This window comes from Lagopus leucura, unplaced genomic scaffold (genome assembly GCF_019238085.1).
Source record: "Lagopus leucura isolate 7727_CA_CO unplaced genomic scaffold, USGS_WTPT01 Super-Scaffold_100039, whole genome shotgun sequence".
NCBI classification, from domain to species: domain Eukaryota; kingdom Metazoa; phylum Chordata; class Aves; order Galliformes; family Phasianidae; genus Lagopus; species Lagopus leucura.
In genome coordinates this window covers 2,473,948-2,491,082 of record NW_024962288.1, presented here as the reverse complement: position 1 = coordinate 2,491,082, position 17,135 = coordinate 2,473,948, and the positions used below count along the sequence as shown (strand labels likewise).

At 43.9% G+C, this 17,135-nt stretch overlaps 1 long non-coding RNA gene across 1 annotated transcript; it reads left to right on the top strand.

Annotated features, from left to right (window-relative positions):
• Window positions 1-7,010: 7,010 nt before the first annotated feature.
• LOC122186795 lies at window positions 7,011-15,391 on the top strand. The gene is made up of 3 exons (XR_006181186.1): window positions 7,011-7,152; window positions 8,642-8,801; window positions 15,348-15,391. It is a non-coding gene; the product is annotated as an uncharacterized LOC122186795 (long non-coding RNA).
• Window positions 15,392-17,135: the final 1,744 nt, after the last annotated feature.

Genomic DNA, 17,135 nt, shown 5'->3' with positions numbered 1-17,135 from the left:
CTTTTTTGTTGTGAATAAAGTCACCTTTGGCTAATTCTTAAAAAAATGCATTTCTCTCTTAAAGCCTAACAACTTCTGTTCCCAGCTACACCATGTTTGCAGATGCTTGTGTTGGAGAGTTGAAAATATTGGGGTTTGTGGGCTTTGGGGTGCAGTATTAGCAGCTGCTGATGCACAAATGTTAACTGAACTGCAAATATCTCCATCACGGTAACAAAATGGTGAATTTAGTTCAGTATAAAAATCAGCCACCTCCCTTCAGCTGGCCGGTTTGTGTGCAGAGCCTTTCTCTACTTCTATTTTATCTGTCTCTTCCTTCCTTTAAACAACGGATGTAACAAACCAGAATATTCTAACAAATGGACACAGCTGACTTACAGATCACTTTGTTAGCCATTACACTCCTGTTTATGGCCAATGATTGTCTCACGCTTGAAAAATACATAGTGCTCCAAATAATTCAGTCGCTTTGTTCTGTCTAGAGGTAAATATTCTAATTTATTAAAATGCCTTTTTTTTCTTGCAATTGGATGAGCTCATGTAAGAAAACTATTTGGTTTTTTCTTTTTTGGTTAGTTCTAATAGACTCCAAATCTATGCTGCTGCATAGGATGAGAGAACCTTTCCTAACAAGAGAATAATAGTCACTAAATTCTGGTATGAATTTTCACAGAGTGAAAGTGTACTAAAATGGATGAAACATCATGTTTCATTTTCTCATGCTGATTTTTCAAGAGAAAAATTGCAAGCCATGATTAATGTCACCCCAGAAATCTGGCATGCTTATTTGTGAACGTATTAATGAGTCTAGTTTTATTATTATTCAACCAGTTCTAATGCCTTAGTGTGAGCCTTACATTTCCCAGTGTCTCTGTCCTTATCCTTACAGAACGTTTTTTCTTCTCATTGGTTTTGCAACCTAGATTTTAAAAACAGCAGGTTTTGGCTTTTCGGGACTTTAAGAGTCCCCTGTGTGCTGATGGTGCTATCACAGAAAGCACTTTCCTTGTGCCATTTAATCTTAAGTCCCACTGTTATGGATGCTGTAGATACATGGGATAGGCAAAACTATTATACTGAGAGTGCTGGATGAATCTTTTATTTGGTTCTTGACTAAATGCTCAGATAAAGAACATTACTCATTAAAACTGGATCTGTTGGATGGATTATTCACGCAGGTTTTTGCTGCAAACCAACCAGGAAGCCTTTCCAAGCTGCGTGTCTTAGGGAGAAAAACATGCATTGGTTGTGCCTGGTACAAGGGAAGCTACGGCCTAAATTTCGGGTAGTTTTAGGTTAAAATCCATCACACCTCAGTGTGCTCTACAGTTTGCTGAGCTTCTCCCACAATGAACTCCGAGTCAACGAAATTAAAATATTGCATGAAATTTTCAGTTAAAATGTGACCTTCAGTTATTGACTCAGTGTGAGTTTTGTTTTGTGAAAGCTGTTTTGTCAGCGGTCAGCACTGCCAGCTCCAAGCAAGAGGGCTGAGAATGTGCTAAGATTAACTACTGCATTACACAGGCAAAGAGTTGGGAAACTTGTGGACACTGAGTGGGTGATGAAGAGGTGGCTAAAATTTCAAGTTGTTAAGTGCAAAGGAAAGGAAATGGGGGAAATAAATAATCCTAACTTTGTATGCTTGGTCATGGGCTGTGAACAAGATGTTGCTATTCTGGAAAGAGATCTGGGAGGCATTTTCACAGAAATGTCTTATTAACTCAAAGTAGAAATCTTTGGGGTGCATCCAGTTTGAATAGACCATGATGTTTTTGTCCTCCTATCTCAAATACATGTTGGGAATAGAAAAGGTAGAGCAAAGGGAAATAAAGGTGATGCAAAAATACAAAATAATTGGTCACACTGCATGGAGATGTGAACTTCGGATTCTTCAGCTTGGAAAAGGAATCCCTGCTGCGATAGAAGTGAATAAAAGTCTGAGCTGCCAGGAGAAAGCACGTAGGGAGCAATTGATCATTGTGTTTCTCACAAGAGAAAACGAAAAACATCATAATGATTTATCAGGTTGCAAATTTAATATAAACAAAAGATGATACTTTTTCACATGACATATGGCTACATTAAGGAGCTATTTGCCATGTGGTAATGGAAGATGGAAGTTTGCCTGAGTTCTGATATCCTGATACCTGGAAATAATGTTATCACTAGATACTAAATATGTTGTTATGTATCTTGCTAAGGCTGCTTGACTTTTTGTTTTTCCCAGGCTGGCTGCTGTTGGAGGAAGGTCACAGAAGCAGGCAGGCTTTTAGCTGCCCTGCTTCTGTCATTAATTGTAATGATTTCAGGAGGGACATGAAAAGGACCTCCCAAGGCCTGACATCTCAATGATTTCCCCATCAGTGTATCAAAGGGTCAAAGAAGCAGTTAATTTGGAGGTTAACACCTTCAGGACTGCACTGGCTGCCATTTGGATAGGTTTGTTCCAGCAAAGTCCTGCTGAAGTCTCTGAGAAATACTTGCATGCGAGTTGCTGCAAAATCTGAGTTTATATCTGTGTTGCCAAGGATGAAAAGAGGAGTGTGTCTCAGAAAGGAGGGGAAGGAAGAGGAGACTTATCAGTAGCAAGAAAAGACCTGCTTTACCTACCGAAAACAAATCGGACAAGGAAATATCTGGCAGCGTTCACAATAATTCAGACATTGTCCCAGACCTTAATTGCTGGCACAGGCAACCGTGGGCCTGGTAGGAGGGAGGTGGATCATGTCTGCATGCTCCATCTGCTGCCTGCAGAGACAGGAACATTCCAGGCCAGGTGTTGCTGAGCATTGCTCTTGTCTAGCAGCAAGATAAGTTTAATTAAAGGGCTAATTATTCCCATTCTGGAACGGACCTATTCGTTGTACTTGCAATTGCTTTCTAACTCTTTTCCTCTGGTGTTCATGCGTTACACATTTATCTTCCACTGTCACATTACTGACTTGTTTTGCTTAAGTCTTTGGTGTGTGTGAAAATTGGAAACAAAGGGAATTGGCTAGACTTGAGTTTAGGTGATACTTCATTGTAATGGCATTTGTCAGCACAAAAAAGCACTTCATGCTGGCTTTCTAACTTTCTTGTGAAATAGGTATTTTACAGTTGTGGTAACTAAGGGTTGCTATCAGTGGGGAGTTGGACCCAGATGTCTGTGTTCCGCTACAACTGTTAAGAGCATCAGGCAAAACTTTTCTTTCAGTTAAACGAGGAGTAACCCACTGATTTCCAAAGAGTTGCTGGATTTACTTCAGAATGGCAGTCCATGGAACATGTCCATGGAATATGTCTGATGTGAAGTGTTATTCTTTTACATTCAGTTTAAGATCTTTAATGTAACTTATGCTTGCTTTCTTTGGCTCTGTGGGTCATGCAAAGCTCTTGAATCTTTGCCCTAGTAGTAGCAGATAGTTTTCTCTGTCAAAACGTAACAGACTTGCTCATTAAGATGCTGTGATCTTGTAGGTTACCTTTCTTCTGACATTTTTGGACCGTACTCAAAAACACCCAGTCTGAGTGAAACATACGTTTAGAGCCTGATCTTCTTCCTCATTCTTCTGAAACCTGCTGTCCTCCTGTAGGGTCCACAGAAAGGGTGGTCACAGATCAGCCTGTTGACAGTACAGAGCTATCTGTTGGAAACAGGAGTAATTCAAGTCAAACCTATTTTGAAAAATGAGCAGCTTGATTGTGTTTTCACTCTTCTGTTTTCCACCACACAGTGAGGACTTCAGTTTCTGCATATGTCCTGGAGGACTGGAAAGAGAGGGAATCTTCCTTAGCCTAATTTTGTACCTGTGACATCTTAGATCAAACATAAATGGCCATTTTTATCTAGACCAGGGATTTTATTTCATGTCTTTTTAGGCCTTTTTTTAGTTAAAGCTTTGAACCAGGACAAACCCATATGTGAGATTTTTCTCCCTCCATGTGGCTGAACTTCAAAAGACACATTACTCATCCCATTTTAGTATTCAGGACTTGCATTAATTAACCACGAACGGCACCTTTCCTTCCTTTCCTCTCCCTGGAAGCACTTTTTATCTTAATCATGGAGCCAGGAGAACTATCACTAGGACGGATAAGGATATACACACAGCGTCTGTAACCTTAATACAATCTCTGAATATTCCATGACTCTGTAATGTCTGTCATGCTGGGATTGAGCCCTGGTGCTGATGAACTGCCCGGGGCACTGTGTTGCAAATGCATTCTTTCACAAGCTAAAGCAAAGCAGAGAAAACCATATAATGAATTCCAGTCATGTAACATTACGGACTAAGTAGAAGTGCCACTCCTTTACTAGGATAGTTGTGAGAAGACATTTTTGAAACCACATAGCTCAAATGATAGCAGCCACCAGCCAAAACCCCAAAATATTTCTGCGTATGAAACAGGCACATGTGGAATATATGGAAAAGCTACGGACTGGTTTATAAACCATATTTGTAGAAAGACCATGAAATTGGAAAGTGATAGCATTGCAAAATATATTGTGAAAATAATTTTGTCAGAAAAACTAGAGGGAGGATTTGGATGTGAGTGCTGATCAGAAGAGCCATGGTGTGAGCAGCTCTGCACGGCAATCTTTTCTCACAGTTAATGCCATGGAAGAGAGCAAGGGACTTCCAATGTCCTTTGTGAACAGCCCGGATCTGCTCATTGACTCCACTGTCAGTTCTTTTCCCCTTACGCTAGAGAAAAACTTGCAAGTACTCACTTTTTTTGGCTAACTATCGAGGACAAAAGGGGATAAAAATAATCTGCAATCTCTTGAAACCTATGCAAGCTATCTAGGATATACAGTGCTGTGATATGGCATAACTCAGCTCTGAGATTTCCTACCTAAGTTTTCAATGGAAGTATATGTCTAACGTGCATCCCATAAGCATGACTGAAAGCCAGGGAAGGATAACACCCAAAACCACAATTAAAAATTTTTGCTCCACAGGGACGCTTGAAAATGTAAAACGGTGGCAGTGGGACTCAGATTGACAATATTTATGTAAGCAGACCTTGATTTGTTTTAACTTGCATTTTGAAAATACGGTGTTTCAGCAGGGGTTTATTGTTTATACATTTGTTGTGAAACCAAAGAAAAGGTGCATTGTCAAAACCATCATGGGAGGGAAAAGGGCAGCCAAAAGAGGAGGAACGAATGTTTAGGGACTTCTCAGAGAAGTATTTGAATTTATGGGATCAGAAAGAATCCACCCAAAGGTGAATTTCAAACCTGTGGGTTTGAAAGGACAAGGTGAGAATCAGAAAAAATCAGCATGGGTTTAAGAAGGGTAGATCATGCTTGAGCAGCACAGCTGCCTTTGATTAAGAAATAACAGTATGAGTATAGCACAGGACAAAGTGGCTCATCTTATTTGTGGAATCAAAACCATGGCCTGGCCTGGCCTAATGCTGGCAACAGTTCAGAGCAGCAGGTGGGATCAGAGAGCCCTTCCAACCATCATTTCCTACATTTTGTGGGTTGCTGAGCTGAAGCAGATGAGGAGCTGTGAAAACATTTGTATGACTTGGTACAGTACTCAGCTATTCAGTGCCATGAAGAGCTATTAGGTTTTGGGAAAGTTCTAGTATATACATTTCTGTAAGAGGAGAGGTTTTTTCCAAACATTCATAGGAAAAATCAACCTTCTTTAATTGAATGTGGTCAGAGAAAGAGTTTATAATCAGGAAAGAAACCTGGCCTGTCATGGGTCAGCAAAGCCCAAAAACTAGGAACCCAAATTATTTATATTACCAGAGTCTTAAAATAATTTAAACTTCAAACAGTTTTCAAAACTTCCAAAAGCATTCATCCACAACAATGTAGAACTCAAAGATCTCCAGCTCTCATTTCCACAGCCTGTGCCACTCAGGCTGTGCTGGGTGCACTGAGAGGCTGGGGTGCAAACAGGCTGAGTAAATGCTGTCCTTACCCACGTGTCGGATTCTGCATGTAGAAATCCTTTGTATTCATTATTCATGAATGCAATATGGCATGAGGATCCATGATCTTTATGGACAATGAATTCAGAACTCCCTGGGAGAGAATACTTGCTATAGAAACCCGAGTCCAAGAGCTGAACGTGCCCAGCTGGGGAAAGCACACACACAAACAGTCTCTCATTTTTGGCTGCAGCTCCTACTGGCTTATTTACCTAATCTTTACCTAATCTAAATATTTGACCTTTATGCTTTTTGGAAATTGTATTTTTTTTTTCCTTCTTAATTATGTGGAAGGAGCACTTCCTTTCAGCACTCTGATGGGCTTCTCTATAAATAGCTCCTTGCATCCCAGAACTTCACACTGAAACCTTCAGCAAAGTCAGCATCCTGAGGACGTTTTAAGCCTGAGATGGGAACCACGTGGAGTTTAATCATTAATCACCAGTCTTTAATTAACAGCTCTGGGCTTTGAACAAAAGGTGCTTACAGTAAGGCTGCTGAGGGGCCCTGAGCTCTTCAGTGTGCTTTCATTTGAGGGACCCAGTGGCATTCCTAAAGGGGCTGGTAAAGTAACCTTCTCCTTGTGGGAAGGGTCACGCTTCTCAACGAGAGCAGATGTTTTGTGGCCCAATCTCCATTTTCATAACTGCCCTGCTGGTTGGCTGCAGGTCTGAGATGGCTCAGTGCAGGGATGCTACCAGTTCCCTAAGCCCTGCTTTGCTCTGGAAAGGAGTTGAGCATCTCCAGAGCCTTGTTGCCTCCATCAGGTGAGGTGGGTTTTAACCAAAGGAAGGAGGAAAGTTGCTCTAGGCTTGGAAAATTTTATAGGGGAGTGTTCAAAATTGAACACTTGGGAGTGAAAGAAAATATTGCTATAAAAGTTGATTCAGCCAATATTTTCTACGTTCTTGCTGCTGTGATTGAAGATATTTGTTTTTAATATAGGTTTCTCCCATTTGTAGTCTGGCTTTCCTGTAGTAAAAACTAAAGGGCAGATCCTCAGCTGATATAAATTGGCTCCACTGAAGCTAATGGAGCCATGCTGGTTTGTACCAGCTGAGGGATCTGGCTCATGCTGCAGTGCTCCATACCCCCATTATACTGCCATGATTATGATACTAATTCAGTAAAATGGCTTCACAGTGTAATAAAATCAACCCAGAGCATGGAAGATGAAAGGACTCCCTCTCCATTCCCTCTCCATTTGACCTGGTATTTTTCAACAGAATGTTTTCCTTTATTTTCTCTTTCGTTAGGAAATGCTCTAAACTTTTTTTTTTTTTTTTTTAACAGCAAATGTTCTCACTCTGATAAAACTTTCTTTGGGGAAAACCTTCTTGGCTTCAGCATGAAGGCTGTGTGTGTGCAGAAAGCATATAGCACGTGCAGTGGTGTGATGGGTCAGGGCATGTTGAGGCTTGTGCAAGGAAATGAATCGGTTCTTCAAAGGGCAGGGGTGATCCTGAGAGCAGTTAAAGCCCTGAGCTAACCTTGACTTCTGAAAAATGGGAGTTATCATACTCCGGGGTAGAGCATTGATCATTTTACTCATTCTCTGTGCTGTCTAGTTTTTCTTGATCTGCCTGCAGTGGGAGACGCAGCCCAAGGAGCTCTATAAAGCTGTGTCCATTCCTGTCACAGGGGAAAAAGACGTGTTGGTGGCTTTCCTGCTTGTGATCAGCTCTTCAGCAATTGCAGGAAGTTGAGCAGTGGGGAGCAGGACGAGCTGTGCTGTCTGCTTGCGTGGAGCTGTTTGAACACTGAAGGGAATAAAGAGACGCGGAGACCTAAATAAGGGCAGACAGATGCATAGCTGGATCCGTGGGATGAAGCGTTTTGTTTGCCGCAGCACAGCTGAACTGCACACAGGTTTTTTTCTGAGCCAGGAGGGAGTTTCGAGGGACATTGCTAAATGCAGACAGTAAATTTAACTTTAAAGGGCTGTGAATGAAAGCTTTTGGCTAAAAGCTGAAGTGCTGTTACTTTTTACTGGGCCTTTTTAACTCCACTTGGAACAGGACAGTGCATCTGACTTGTAAGGCCCCTGGAAGTGGAAGGCCCGGCCTGTGGGGCCTGCTCCTGGCAGAGCCATAAGGGTGAGGTGAGCCAGCCAGCCCTTCTGGGCTAAAGGAAATGCAGCCAGATCTCACCTGTGGCTCAGGGAGAAATCAGGGAAACTGCTGGGAGCAGGGCTGTGCCAGGGCAGCACAGTTTTAAGTGTCAGATAGCTAAAGGGCTCAAAGGCATCAAAATGTCTGATGGCCAGAACTGGCAAGTTTGCTTGCATCCTGCTTCCAGACCTGTGCTAATCCCCTGGTATCATCATAGTAACCCTGATTCAAAGAAGGGTTTTCCTGTCAACTCATCATTTAAAAACAGTCTGAGCTATTATTTTAGACCCTTCTTGTAGTATTATCCAATTTAAAACTGTTTAAACCTTCTGCTTCTTTTAGGGGAAAACATGCATTGTGCACTAAAGTCTGTTCAGAAGAAGTATAACTTCTGTTCATATCTACTATTGTCTCATTGCAAGCAATTTTAAAACACGCCCTGTGTTTGGATTGTGCTGAGACTGGGTTATTCACTGTGGGTTTAGCAGACTGCAATCCCCTGCTGAAGGTGGAATTTGGCCACCATTAGCACTTTCATTCTTCTCCTGCCAGTGCTAAGGAAGCATTCAAAATTCTTGTATTTGGCACAGGCTGGCAGTGGATGCTGTCCCAGACTCAGAGGACCTTTCCTCAATTTGCGTGGTTGTGGTCTGAGTGCCTTGGCAGTGGGAAGCTCTGGTTACCCAAAAAGAAGGACCTAAGCTGCCTGGCTGAGGGGACAGGAGCATGCGCCCAGGCCTTACCTATGGGGTAAGTGCACCTTTTTCTTGCATTAATTGGAGCAAAGGGTGAATGATCTGGAAAGTTCCTCAGAACGCAGGTGTCTGTGTCCTTAACCAAGCGTTGGTGGCCAAGCGATGGCTGTGCAGAGCCCAAGGAGCCTCTGTCCCCCAGTTACCCAGTATCCCAGGTACTCTGCTCCTGAGAAGGGGAGGCAGAGCTGGAGCAGTGAGTGTGGGCAGTCGTCACTAGACCTAATCAGGCAAGGAAAAGCTTTGGAGCATATGGACCCCAATGTGTGGTCCAAGTACAACAGCTTGGTGAGTGTCCTGCAGGGAGACTTTTACTAGCGCTGCAACAATAATTCATCACTGCCTGAAGGCTTGATGGGTCTGGTACTCCTTGTCTTAATTGACCTCGGCTGGAGACCTGTGTTTCAGTCCAGCTTAGTCACAAAGGACTTGGGCTGTACTTGGGCCTTGAAGAGGATATTTATCAGAAAAATCACATGATTAATGGAATAGAGTGATGTCCGCTTGAGAGTGGCCAGGAATTGAATTAACAGAGTAGGGATTTTGGCAGGTGTGAAGTGTGGTGAAGCTGAGACCGATGATGTCTGGGAGGCAAAGCACCCAAAGCCCCAGTATTATGCAGCCATAGGCTGGGAGCTCTGGAGGGGCTGGGGGGAGGGGAGGAGGGGGAGGCAGGGAGAAATGCAGAGCCAGAGTCTGGGCTTCTATGTGGGTAACACATGGTGTGCAGGTTGTGAAGTCCTCACACTGCAGTGCCCAAATTGCCATTGTTCCCAGTCCTCTCAAAAAGGGCAAGCATAAATAGGAAGCTGATATCCCCAAGTAAATGGTGATGGAGGGGGAAGAATAAGTGAAGAAATAATCAGGAATCATCCAACACTTACTTTCTTGCCTACATTTTTTCCCCACTCTTCTTTCTTTTTCCCTCCATGTCAACACCAAACAAGACAGGACTAAAATTAATGGGGAAAGCAGCAATTAGCAAATTAGGTTAGCGGTGTGTTGCAGTGTGCCATGGCTGCCAGGTGTGAGGGGCTCTGGCAGTATATTTATTAATGGCTGTCAGAAAAGTGACACTTTGATGAATGAAGCTGGGTAGTCGGCACCCTCCGACAGCGAGCACTGAGAGGCCTCAACATGCTAAACTGCAAAATCAAACCTTTTTTAACCCCCATACAAAAATACAACAACAGAGATCGCTGCAAGAGGAGTGTGTTTTTCCAGCAGGAATTGGAATTCACGTTCTCCCCTAAGTACCTCCTTTCTGTAACTTGCTGGGAGGAGTTGTCAGCTTGGAACGTTTTCCTTTTCCTTGGAATATGGGCCTCAAAAATTAATAAAGGCAAGCAGCTAAAAAGTATGTTTTGTTCTGGGTATATCTGGCAGCCCTGTTAAAGGCAAGTGCTCGCACTTTTTGGCCTTTGCCCTTTAAACGTGATGGTATCAGTAATCCACAAACTGAGCTGGTGAGCTAACTCCCTTTGTTAGATATCGTTTTCTCATGACTGGTGGTCAGCAGCTGCACTGCTCCTCCTTAGTGCCACTGAGGTGTGATGTCCAGGAGCCCACACTGCCCACAGGAAGAGAGAAAATGCAAAGATATGTAAGGTTAAATGTGTCTGATGAAAATTCACCTGCAGCACTGTTGCGTACTGAATTTTCCACTCCTGAAAAACCTCAGCTGTGATCTTCTCCCTTCTGATGAATGTGTGTGTGCAGTGGGACATTAGCTGCCATGCTCACTTGGGTGCATGGCCACAGGGTATATGGCAGGGTGCATTGCTGGTTGCTTTGCGAATGGGAATTTGGAATTCTTAGCCAACAAGATGTGAGTTTAGAAGTTCTCTTCAGGAAAAAAAACCCAACTAACTGTACTAGAGTTCTTGAGGAGATCAGTCCAGCTGCTGGGATAGCATCTGGATAAAAGATTGCTCTGCAAAACGCTGCAGTATGTGGAATATTTCTTCCATGTTTTCAGACTTTGCATTGCACACTGGAGGTAAGCTCTGTGCACTGCTTTGATAGCTCAGCACGGAGTTGCTCAAATCCCCCAATTCCATAGAGAAACTGAATACCTTTCTACAAAATCTTGGTTCTGGGTTTGGCCAGCTAAAAGGGCTGTGTAAGTTTTGATTAAAAACATGAGAATAAATGTAAGTCATATCCCAGGCATTCATCTGGTCTTCTAGTTTGAAATGAAGCTGAGTGATCTGTGTGGAGTTGCTTGCCAGGATCTGTGTGCTTGTTAAGTTTGAATTGGCACTTGAAGCAAATCTGAAATTGTTCTCTTATGCTTTAATAATTGTACTTAGTTTCCTAATTTGGCTGGTGAGTTTATCAGAAGATAATTGAACTTTTAAAAATATAATCTGCCGGGCTGTAGGAAATACTTTAAAATAAACTTCTTCTGAAACTTTGATCTGTTTTCACGCCCTCTCTCACGAAAGCAGCCTGTCTGCAGGGCTCCAACCTGTTAAGGTGTGTGTTCCTAAACCACGCAGCTCTTGAGCGGAACCAGGTCGCTCCCTGTGTGCAGAGGAAGCCAGCAGCTCCCTGCCAAGACAAACTCTGGCTGCATGGATTGCTCCTGGGTGCAGCCACCTGCCTGCGTGCTCTGCCTGGGTGCAAAAATCCCTTTGTAAATTATTCCAGGGAGCAAGAGAAATGGCTCTCAAGTCACTTAAGTTTTTTGATGCAACTTTAATTGTTACTGTAGGTCAGAGTATTGTTTTCTTGTATGCTGAGAAAGTAGAAAGGGGTTGGCTGCTTTGCATGGAGCTGTGAGCTTGGTTCTCCTGGGCAGCTCGGGTTCCTTGCGAGCTGTGGTTTCAGGTGATGTGAGCTTTCCTGCCTTCTGCTGTTGGCTTCCATCAAACAGGCATGTTTTCCCTTTTTGGTGAGATTTAAGCCAATTCCTAAAGTTCTTGTAAGCAATTCCTGAGTTTTTGGGGTAAGTGCAGTTCTCCAGTTTCAATGATAGCATGTAGAATTTTATGGGTCCACTGCAGGCCTGTAAACTCAGGTTTTCCAGGTCCTACATTAGCACATTAACTACTGGGGTGTTTTTCCTGCTCACCTAGCTGGCTTCCTTCCTGTTTTAAAGAGGATTTGCTGCTTTTCATGTTCTCCATTTTATGAATTTGCAAAGACTTCCATCATTGTGGAAGCATACACCAAAAAGTTTTTTTCCACTTACTTCAGTGCTTATGGTTTACATTTGCTTCGCACTGACTTACTCAGGAGTCAGCCCAGGGAAGACCTCTGACTTTTCTCTTGGTCTATGGCATGGCAGGGAGGCTCCCAGCCCCAGCAAGCAATCACTGCACCAAGAGCAGCTCAAGGAGTAAGCAAAGATGAATGACTTGTCCGGGCTGAGCTTGTCTTGGGTTTTAAAGGAGAAATGCTGCTTGAAGTTCTCTCTGTGTGTGTCAGGAGGGTGCCTTTACCCACTGTGATCTGCTACAGAAAAGGTCTCTGGGCATTCTGCAGTGCTGCCCCTCGCAGTGCTGGCCGTCCCCTCCATATAGAGGTGAAGGTTTGTCTGTGACTTGTTTCACCTGCACAAGCTATTTTCTGATTTCTTGTCACTGTCAGCTCAGTAGTGCTGTCATTTTCCAGATACATGGTGTGTAATTAATGAGAATGTCATTTCCAGATTGTTTCAAAAACTAGATTGAGCGTTTGAGAAATTATTTCACTCAGTGCCTTAAGAGAGCTCGTTCCTTTCTTTTCTTTCAGAAAGTTATCTTGGTTGTTTGATTTGAGGATATCTCTGGAGGGAAGCAGCTGTGCTTATATTTTTAAGGACTGCCAGCCTTGAACTCTTCATGCAGATGCAAAGCAGGTGTTCACGTGCTACCAACCAGGCAGCCAGTTGCACAGGGCTGTGCCCAAATTGCAGCAGCCCTGGCCATGCCAGTCTCATGTCTGTGTGCTGTGAGGATGGTCTCCTTGTGGTGGTCTCTGGGAGCAGTAGCTGCGTGCTGCAGAGCTGGAGGGGTAGGAGGACACATTATAAGTTGGCCTCATTGTCCGCTCACTGCCCCTGGGGGCTCGCCAGGCTGGGCAGAGGTGTTGGCCAGGATGTAAGTATTTTATTAGCTCCATTATTTCTTTCATGGGGGCAATAAGTCTGCTTTATGTGAGACCTCGAGTGACTCTGTATGGAGCACAGAGATTGGTTTTAGCCACCTTTGCTCCCCAGGACATTGCTGTCCAAAGCACTGGATGACTGTGCCCAGGTGCAGACTCCAGTGATGCATGGCAAGGGCATCTTCCTCGAGTTCTTACTAAGAGCTGTGTTTGGGGCTCATCTAGGGATATTCTCTGCCATTTTTTCTCCTGAGCAAACATCTCCAAGTGTCTCTACTGAGCCTTATATTGCTCTATACTTAAATTTTATTTTGCTTCTTGTAAAATGAAGGGGTGAAGGGAAGGACTCTGTCAGCAAATGCTGCTTTGCCTCCTTTCTGCCTCAGTGGGTTAAAGCACTATTCCCTGGGCTGATTGTGCCCCCAGGCACTCCAGCAATGCTTTGCAATGAGCTCTGCATGGCCCCTCATGTCCTACAGGCTGGCCAAGGCTTTGCCTCCGTGTGCTGGATGGGTTTGTGTTTCTATTTTCTATATGTTCGATTTTTATATTTTTGAAAGTAAATATCAGAAAACAATGGAGTGGTTGCTTCCAGCAATTTTCTGTGGTTATTTTATTCCCAATAATCTGCAGGTGCCTCTTGAATGGGTGAGATTTGCACAAAGCTTAGTGTGCGTGTGTGTCCGTGTCTCCTGTGATATACAGAGCTTTGGTGCTGCAGCTGCCATTAGTGTTAATGGGCTAAACCTCTTCACATCAAGCTGAGAATATACTCTTGCTAATTGTGTACCAGCAGTCCCCTGAGACCTCTGTGAGAATGATGCATCCGAGGAGAGGCGCTTCCAATGGTAGGATGCTTTGGGATAGATAAATAAATAAGGAGCTAAAGTTAGACGCTGGGTCAGTGCCAGCATTATAGCACTGGAGAATCGGCTAACGGCTGTGCCAACCTTTATCCCCTTGGTCCTGGCCTGGTCCACTGCTGCACGGTACCATCTTCTGAGCCATACATCACCACTCAGCCTCACCTTGATGATGTATGGTGCCCATAGATCCTTATAGCGGGAGTGCACTCTGATGTATTGCGCCAATACATCACGGCCAGGGTTCGCCCAGGTGATGTATTATTGCCCTGAGAATGTATTACTCAAACGCTGGTATTGTTCAGGGATAAAGCCAAGCCAAGGAGTGGATTCAATTTAATTACAGCACAAATGATAGTCCAGCGCCAGCAGCACGTTGATGCTGAGATGCTGGCACCCTGTGGAAATATGAGTTGCGACTCTGGTGCCGTTGAGTCACATCACAGTGTGCCACAAGAGGAGGTGCCGTATTTTAAGGGAATGGTCATTTTTCAGAGAAATATAGGAGGACGATTTCAAGAACTCTGTAGAGTGGTATGGCTGTGTGCAGGAACTCCTGAGCAGCAGAGCAGGGACGTGATGGTGCAGGTGGGACATTGGGACCTCTCTGGAAGGCTTTGAATCCAACCTGCTTGCAAATGCTTCTGTTGATTTTGGTATAATGACGTGATGAGAAATTTGGAGAGATGATTCTGTAGTTTCCTTGGATTGTTTTATACAGATGCCATAAAAAAAACCTGGAGAAAACAGGCCATTAAAGGCACCCCTGACTATTAAGGGTGGGAAAACTACCAAATGATGTAGTCAAAGAAAGGGCAACTGTGTAAGGAATCCAGAAATGAGAAATCCCATGAAAAGGCACTTTAAATGTTTGTCTCTGATTACCTCTCCCTTTCTCTTTGCTGCTCTTTTTCACATCTTGCTTTCTTGCTCAATATTGTGGGGGGAAAAAGCAACTATAAAACGAAACTAAAAAACCCAAAAAGTGCATCAGCTTTACATAAAATCAACTTTAACATGAAATTTTTTGCAAAATAACACTTGGCTTCCACTGGAGTCGAGAGGATCTCTATAGTCAAGATTTGGTCCAGTTTCTTCTAGAAGAGTTTCTGAACATTGTCTATCAGGTACTCGATTATTCTTTCAGGGACATGTTTATTGAAAGCCAGGAGTAGCAAGATGGCAGCAGTATTTGGCTCGTGTTCAGCGTTCTGTATCTATAAATCCATGCATTTTCTAACAAAGGTAAATATAGTTTTGCAGATGAGCCACTTTCAGCACAAACATGAAGTGACTTGTGCAAGGTCACGTAGTGAGCTGGTGGCAGGGCTTGGAAGAGAATCCGACTGATCTGACTCACTTCTCCAACTTCCATGTCATTATTTCACTTGTGTTATTATCTTATTCACTCTACTGTTTCAAATCAGACCTTGTCCTACCTTCCTGTTGTTCATGGCTCTGAGGATATAATTTTGTAGTACTCCATAATGGGGAGAAAAATGAAAAAGGCATTTTCTCTTCCTTTTTTTGCCCTCAATTTCACTGCCAATAACTCAGAAATACTGAATTTTCTCTAATTTTTGATGCAGAATGGAGAAGGCTTGGTGTGCTGCACAAGAAAAGTGGATGCTCCCAAGAAAGTGAATTGCAGAGCTCCTTGCAGAGCTTCTCAGATGTCCTTCCCTGCTGCAGCTGTACCTGCAGGTAAAGCAGCACAAATAGTTTTCTGTTAGTTGGCTGCTTAAAATGAGAGAGGCAGTGTGACTTAGGGGAACAGGAATTAATACTGATTCTTGCAGTTCGTGGGCTTGCTGAATTTGGGGAAGAGCATGGAGAGATCCTGAGTGTTCATAGAATCATAGAATGGCATGGGTTGAAAAGGCCTCCCTGAGGGAGGGAAGATTGAGGTTGGATGTCAGGGGGAAGTTCTTTCCTATGAGAGTGGTGAGGTGCTGGAACAGCTGCCCAGAGAGGCTGTGGATGCCCCGTCCATCCCTGGAGGTGTTCAAGGCCAGGTTGGATGGGGCCCTGGGCAGCCTGGGCTGGTATGAAATGGGGAGGTTGGTGGTCCTGCGTGTGGCAGAGGGGTTGGAGCCTCATGATCCTTGAGGTCCCTGCCAACCCTGGCCATTCTGTGAGAAGAACCACAATGCTCATCCAGTTCCAACCCCCTGCTATGTGCAGGTCGCCAACCAGCAGACCAGGCTGCCCAGAGCCACATCCAGCCTGGCCTTGAATGCCTCCAGGGATGGGCATCCACAACCTCCTTGGGTTCCTGCAGTGCTACTCCTCTCCATGCTCCACAGCACACACCAATGTCCTTGTCTATGCATGACCTCAGAAGCTGTTGATCCCTTCTGTGTTGTGTTGCCTCCTCCTGTGATTGGTTCATCACCGCCCTACTCCTTAGCAGAGCCTTTGGTGAACAGTCATCCCAATCACCCTGTGATAACCGTTGTAAACATTTCTATAAATAGAGTTTTCTCCTGTCCAAGTCATCTTGCTTACTCAGCTGTTTTATTTTTAATAGAAAGGCATGTTGATGCTAAGCAGATTTTTTTTTCAAATCTGTATTAAACATAAAAAGATGCTGTGTCTGAATAAAAAGAAAAGGTGCCCCTTAGATATTTTTAAAGCTTCCAAAAATAGTCTCAAGTCTGTGACAAAGATTATTGAGTGGGAATATTGTGGACAGCAATTCTGCAATGGAGAGTCACGGCTCCATGTGCTTTTGGCTGGGGGCTGCAAGGAGGGAAACTCGTAGGACAAAGGCCTCAAAAGGAATGAATTTACTGAAGGCTGCTCTTTAGATGGCAAAGCAGCAGCGCTGCACAAGAAGTTCTGCTGGTGATCTCACATCTCTTTTCCCTTCTGGGTTTGTAAATGCCCTTTGAGGCTGGGATCTTCTTGCTGGAATTGAGTCTTTGCTGGAGACCTGCAGCCCCGCTGCGAGAGCACTGCTGTGCAGCACGGGGGTAGGGAGGCAAAGCAGTGAGTTCTCTGTCTGGAATTTCTGAGTATAAAGACAGAAGGAAAAGGACTGCTGATTTTTTGCCTTGTAAGCACAATTGATGTTTGACTTGAAAAAAAGTAAAACTTGGCTTATTGTTTCTACCGCTGTGCCCTCGGGGTCAGAGCACAGCCATATAAGCAGTTGGTGCAGCCTCCAGTGCAAGAGGGGAGGTAGAAATTCAGAGGGGAGAGAAGCACATGGGAGTGGAGCTGTCCCAACAGGGTTCCCAATGCTTTCTTTCTCTCCCATAGTGGAGGCTTTTGTTTCCTTACTTGTGGCAAATGCCAAATCTACCGCTTGTGTGTTCATGTCTGGTGAGAGGGGAAAGGTCTCCAGAGAACCCGTGAAAATGAAGAAAGATAAA